Source organism: Euprymna scolopes, chromosome 8, assembly GCF_053919585.1.
Source record: "Euprymna scolopes isolate OS-2025 chromosome 8, ASM5391958v1, whole genome shotgun sequence".
NCBI classification, from domain to species: domain Eukaryota; kingdom Metazoa; phylum Mollusca; class Cephalopoda; order Sepiida; family Sepiolidae; genus Euprymna; species Euprymna scolopes.
The window spans coordinates 15961937-15969132 of NC_136489.1; the positions used below are offsets into that span (position 1 = coordinate 15961937).

Consider the following 7196-nt stretch of genomic DNA (forward strand, 5'->3'; position numbering starts at 1 on the left):
ATATATATATATATATGTATATTCCTTTAATCTTCTCTCTAAAACAGGGGGGAAAGGGGGAATAGGAGAGGAAAGGAAGAGAAATGGGGAGCCAGCTTACCGGTTTCGACCCTCGCTTCTCAAAGCTGTATCGAGGGATTTTTTTTAACGGAGAATGAGAAAGGGATTGAAATTGCGTGTTATTCAATTTACGGGGAGAAAAAAAGTGGGAAACCGATTAAAATAAAATAAAAGGTCGACTACACTTAAGATTAATAACGTCCAACCCAGGAAGCATTCCCTTTGCTTGCAACGGGAAAGTTTTCTAAGTCGAACGTGAATCGTCTCCAAGATCTTAAGGTGATATAGTGAATCAGCACGACTAAGAATACAAAAACAGCTCCTGCTGAAGTTCGCTGCACAAGACGGGTTTTTAAGTCTTAAAGGGAAGAGGTATTTTCGGAATTTGAAATCCTCAATGCCCAAGGGGAGAGACTTGCACCAGTCTTTGAAACCAAAACTAGGAATCTCAAGGCAAATTTGAATGACCTTGCTCACAGTTACGCCAGTACACCAGTGTCGCATACTGACTTTAAATGGCGCAAAGAGCATTTCGCAGTTATTAAAACCCTACGACAAGACCCATCATATGTCAATACTAGACAAGATAAAGGGTCAGGAGTGATTATACTAAATCATCATGAGTACGTTTACAAAATGTCAATAATATCAGATGACAAAAACAAATTTGGAAAAGTGGGCCCTGTCGCAACTCATGATTCAACCGCCTCCTTGGAAAACAAATATCAAAAGAAACTGGTCAAGTGGGCCAAAAACGGGGTACTTACGACGACCATAGCTAGTGAAATAAGACCCTCTGGATCCATTCGTTCAAGGTTATATGGACCCTAACATATAGTGGTCTTATAATTTGTTCCAATTAAAATTAGATGAGGAATTGGAAACAATTACGGATACTTTATCCAAAACCGGGTACCCACTAGATTATATTAGGTCAGTTATTCAAAATACATGCCCAATTTATCTTCATTTGCCTTGGTTGGGTACAGTAAGTGAGAAATTTGCCAAGCAAATAAGTTCAGCAGTTCATGTATGTTATTTTGCTGCCAATGTGCTTGTTGTGTTCTCTACCAGACCATTATTATCATCTTCTTGAAAATACGGACTACCCCCCTCACCATACTAGAAATGTTATTAACAATTTTGAATGTGGTTGCGGTGCCAACTACTTGGGTCGAACGACATTAAGATTAGATGGAAGAATCCAACAACATGTACCCAGTAAAATTAGAAATGGAACCTACCGGGCAACTGGCGTTGTTACTAACACATACGGATCCTCAATTACTGAGCCTTTACTTAAACCTCCGTCTTGTGCAGCAAACTTAGCACGGACTGTTTTTCTATTCTTAGTCGTGCTTATTCACTATATCACCTTAAGATCTTGGAGACTATTCACGTTCGACTTAAAAACCTTCCCGTATCAAGCAAAGGGAATTCCTCCTGGGTTTGAACGTTATTAATCTCTATGGTATTCGACCATAACACTGTTTTATTTTAATCGTTTTCCCACTTTTCTTTTCTTTTCTTCCCGTAAATCGAATAAAACGCAATTTTAATCACTTTTTCGTTCTTTGTTTTAAACATTCCATCGATACAGATTCGAGAAGCAAGGGTCGAAAGAGGTCAGCTGGATCCCCATATTTCTTCCGTTCCTCTCCTGTTCCCCTTTCCCCCCTTTTTGGAGAGAAGAGTAAATATATATATATATATATATATATATATATATATATATATATGTATATATATATATATATATATATATATTTATACAAATTTACTTTTAATCATGAATCATAAAAGTCTTCCCTTTCTAATTGCAATATATATATATATATATGTATATATATGTATATATATATAAATATACATATATATATATACATATATATACACACACACACACACACACATATATATATATATATATATATATATATATATATATATATATACACACACTGCTGATCAACATTTTCAGACCACTTAAAAATCTTTAAAAAGAAAACTTTTTTTTAGGATGGAGTTTACACTCTTGTTTAGTTTTTACATAAAGTGCGTCCAATATTTTACATTTTTTTTACGTTTGAATCCATATGGAGTATTTTTCTATTTTCCACAAGGATCTTTCTAAACTGGGAATATGGCAGCCATGTTGTTTTAGGTGTTGGGAAATTAAGCTTGTGTCGGCAAGTTGTAGGGTTAATCGTCTGGACAATGTATTAGTCGTTTGTCCAATGTAGCTATTAGTGTTGGAGATGCATTCTGCCAAGGGCCATTTAAATTAATAAGACTACATAGGTTTCATCGATTGATTTTGTTGACCGGAAAGTGTTTTTTTAATCATGAGATTAACAGTTGTTAATTTTTAGTCGCGTGCAAGCGACTCTATAAGTCACACTGTCGGCCGGTCGGTTGATTGGTCGGTCGATCGGTCGGTCGGTGTGTCGGTCGTCTGTCCGTAACCTTTTTTGTGCTTGGCCTTTTTGGTTAAGATTCAATGTCTGTTGTTAATAGATGCTGTTCTTAGCTTTTTAAACTTTTCTTGGCGTTTTGGCCAAGATAAAGTGTAGTATCTGTTCCGGCAGATTTTGCAAGAAAAGACCATATGTGGGGGCATCCCCACATATGAGACCTTGGTCAATGTAGGGGCAACCCTTCATACCAATTGTGGTTATCCAGCTCCCCTACTCCCCGGGGAGTTGGTCCCCATTTCCCCTCGACTCCTCACATTAAAAATCGGCCTTGTGCCTAATTTACGCGGTGGAGAAGCAAATAAATGCCCTTTTCTTGGCCTTTTGGCCAAGACCAAAGTGTAGTATCTGTTCTTTCTACATACTGTACTTATTGTGATATAAACTGGGGGATCACTTTTCTGTATTAATATAATTTAAAATGATCACCCACTTTACAACCAATCAGTCTGAAAGCCATTCAAGTAATTCTCCAGATCATTCAAGTTGTTTTTGCAGGATTTTAGTTAATTTTTAAGCATTCAAGTCATACTTAAGGTCATTCAGTTCATCGTTAAGTTCATTAAAGTCATTCTAAGTCATTTCCATTTTATTTATTTAAGTTATTTGAGCCTATTTTTCGGTCATTTTTGTTTATCTTTAAGAATTTCATGTCTATCCTACATTCGCGCAGTCATTCATTACACGAGAGCACGCGATTAATGACTATCGGCCTTGTTCATAGTAAATGATGAATCGAATCCTATTATTGACTGGGGATATATATCGATGTATTATATTTCTTAGTACCATTTCATCTGATTTAAACTTGGGGTGTAGTTGGTTGCGATGGAATATATTGATGGGGTGGGGATCGCTAACTTGGTTATTATTAGTTTATACACCTAAAACAACCTAGCTGCACACCTTCCTAGTTTATATAAAAAATAAACAACCCAAAAAATTATGGGGATTTTTAAAATAGCAGTAACATTCTGAAGTGCCTTGGTACGTGACCATTCAATATATGTGTATATGTATACACACATATGGTTACGTGTTTGTCTCTCTCTCCCTTTCTTTCTCTCTCTCCTCTCTCTCTCTCTGTCTCTCTCTCTTTATATATATATATATATGTATATATATATTGTAACATAAAGTTATGAGTAACCTTGGAATAAGACGTCTATGGAACTTTCTTACAGAGATTCAACCGAGAAACAAATAAGGCAATTAAAAAAAATTGAAAAGCTATAAAGAAAGATTAATAAGCAAGAACACTCCGTGCTATTTCTAAAGTACTAGTGTGAGTATATATATATATATATATATATATATATATATATATATATATATGCCGTAAGGACTCAGACATCCGCATAGACTTTAAGTCTATATTCGAAACATCCTCCCCGTTAACCAGACAAAACAAAGCTTGAATCAGACGATAAGCATTCATGTACTTTAGACTTCGCATGCAACATACCATTAGTCATTTATATATTCTCTGCCGCTTTTAAAAGACCCAGGACTCTTATCTGATCAACCAAGTCTTTGACAACATAGATACAGGACTCACCTTCGATAGAAGCGCAAACGTGCATGTATTTTGTGATTTCAATGTCCACCGCGGTAATGGGCGTGGATTCTCATCATACAGGCGCATCTGGTAGCAAAGCCCATACCTTCTCAAACTCTCATCCCGTATAACAGATGGTCATGTTTCCGACACGTTTCCCTGATCAGAAAGATCAGCATGCCTCACTTCTAGATCTATGTCTGTCCGGAGTTCCCTGAGGATTACGTAACAAATGCCCACAGTCCACTAGAGGACGTTTTGGTAATGGAAGAAATCGCTCTAAATTGTCGACTCAAGAGCTCAAAACAACAATAAGCTGACCGGAAGCCATCAGATATCTTATCAGAAATGGCCCATGGGGAAATATCTTTTCTCCTTCCGTTGAATAATGCGTAAATGAGACGACTGAATAGTTCATATCTGCAATTGAAGCACATGTTACCAAGCGGAAATTCTAAAGCAAGCAAAACTCTCTCCAATGGGTTGCATCTACTTGTGCAGCTGTCATTTGTCAAAGGCAGTGTGCGTACATCAGATTTAACCGACATTAGTCCATTTCAAACAGACATAAGTTTATAGAAGCGAGAAGTAATTTTAAGAGAGAAATAGAGACAGCTAAGAGAGAATACACTGAAACCACCAGAAAACACATTAAACACCGAAATTAGGAACGCGTGCTTTTCTGAAAAATCTACAGCAGTGTAGTGAATAATGGGCAATCAAGAATTCCCCAACTATCAAACAATTATAAGGCTGTTTGCATAACAGAGAAGGCTAACATGCTTGTCAATCGGTTTGCCTTTGACTCCACTTTGGACAGACGCCATACTAGAGGATCTGAAAGTCATTTTTTCTCAGGCGCATGGTATCATAAAAATGCATAGACGTCTCGAAACCATGTAAAGCCGATGCCATCGTGGTTGTACTATTTAAAAAAAATGCTCCACCGAAGTTGTTTAAATTCTGACCAAGCCTTACAAATATTCCTCAACGAATCTTGTTTTCAGAGTGCTGGAAAACTGCTTCTGTGGTACCAGTTTACAAGAATTATGGCAACCCATAAAGTATCGCCTCATTATCCTCGTCCCGCTTTTGTGCTTATTAAAAACAAATCAATACCTTGGATCTTTATAAAGTTTCATGAAAAGTTGTACTTAACTGATTTCCATATAATTTTGATAACGCTTGGGTCTGCCCCAGGGGATTTTTTGAGCTAATAGAAACACTCCAGTTTTGGTACGTTTTTACCATATTTGTCCCAAATTTTATGTGTATGTCTATTTAGCAGTTTTGCATGGTGTGGAACTCAAATATAAATATGTTAAGGCCTTGATGAGTTTTAAGGCTAAATGGGGGGGGTGAACTTGGTCATTTCTTTTTTTGCATGGTGCAGAACTTAAATGTACGTATGTTAAGCCCTAAAACTGCACCGTTTGTTCATTTTCACCAGGATCTGACTCCCCAGAGGACGCTTGGGGCTAAATGAAGGGGGGCAAATGCTGAGCATAGTCATTTTTTATGCATCGTTCATTGTGCATTTACCGAGGGGGCATGCATGCTTCAATTGTTCATTTGTAATTTTACTGTGTTATTGTCTTTTTATGTTTGCAATAGTTTGGTCGATATTAATAAGAATCAATTGCAGTAATATGATATGAACGAAAAAATACAAAACGTTTCTTTAACATGTTCATCTTTTATTACATAGAAAGATAATTGAAATACAACTATGTTTTGTTAATTTGTTTATAGCATCGTTGAAATATATTATTATTATTTTGTTTTGTTTTTCCTTTGTTATTATGTCATCGTCTTAAATTACAGAGAATCTTACATATCTCAATCGGTAATGCATCATACTTTTAAGCGCATTTCTTTATGTATTCATAGGTATACGGAAGTTTGAGCTTCGAATCCCCAAGTGAACTACTTACACTTTTATTTCTGATTTAATATTATTTTGATTTGCAAACATCGGACAGATACGTACGCATCCAGTATTATATGATTCGTTATATTTTCTATATGACTATAAATTTATATACTAATATTTTGAGAAAAATATGGTAATGATTTATTTTGAAAACGTATGTATTATTATAGAATCAATCCTCCATTGAATGTTATATATTACGAGGAATTATAAGCCCGATAAAGTATCGCCCCCCCCAAAATGATAATAATGATAATGTCTTTCGTAAATTTTCGCCCGTGTTATTTTACAGTATCATCTCAGCTGATATTTGAGATGTTGGATCTTAAAAAGCAGCTTTTTTCTCTTGTAGATAAAAATATTTTTTTACAGTGGATATTTTGCATTACACAGGAAACGATTACACTATTTTGACGTAACATATTCCAATGTATTTTTGTATCTATAAAAGAAGTAAACTATTTTAAAGGTCGTATATTTTTTATGTTTGTAAACTGATCGTATAAATCTCTGTACAAAACCTACCTATGAACACTGCCAGGCATATAAACTTAATTTGTTCGAAAGTTGAAAAAGTTAAGCTCAGCCGTTACGGAACTTAAGAGGAAGAAACTTACAGACACAAAGTTATGTTTATATATATATATATATATATATATATATATATATATATATTAGAGAGAAAAATAAAACTGCATATAAATTAAGATGCTCAATAATTAATAAAATGGTAAAATATAAACCTACCAAATCGAAAAGATGCAACCAATGCATATTAGACCTATACCATATGCTAATATCAAAAGAAAATTGATTAAACAATTTACTAGATGTAATCCACGGATGTTTGCACATAAGCAGATATTTAATTACACGCACAAAGAGCAGATTAGAAAAAATAGTAAAAACGAAGTACAATATAAGGGAAAATTAAAGATGCAAGGGAGGTAATCTTAGATATAAAAATGATTTCAGGACAGTGACACCCGTTAAACAGAAAGATTGAGTAATACTACTAATTCAAACACCAAGCAAAACAGGAATATTAGAATAAACCTGTATAAATGTAGAAATAAAATTATATAAAATTGTATGATAAAAACAAATAGAAAGAAGGGGGAATTAAAACAAACAAAAAAATTAATAAATAAAAAATAAATAAAAAATAAAA

The 7196-nt window shown here is 34.7% G+C and overlaps 1 pseudogene; it reads left to right on the forward strand.

Moving 5' to 3' along the window:
• Positions 1-2842: 2842 nt before the first annotated feature.
• Positions 2843-2968, forward strand: LOC145284231 (U2 spliceosomal RNA; annotated as a pseudogene).
• Positions 2969-7196: the final 4228 nt, after the last annotated feature.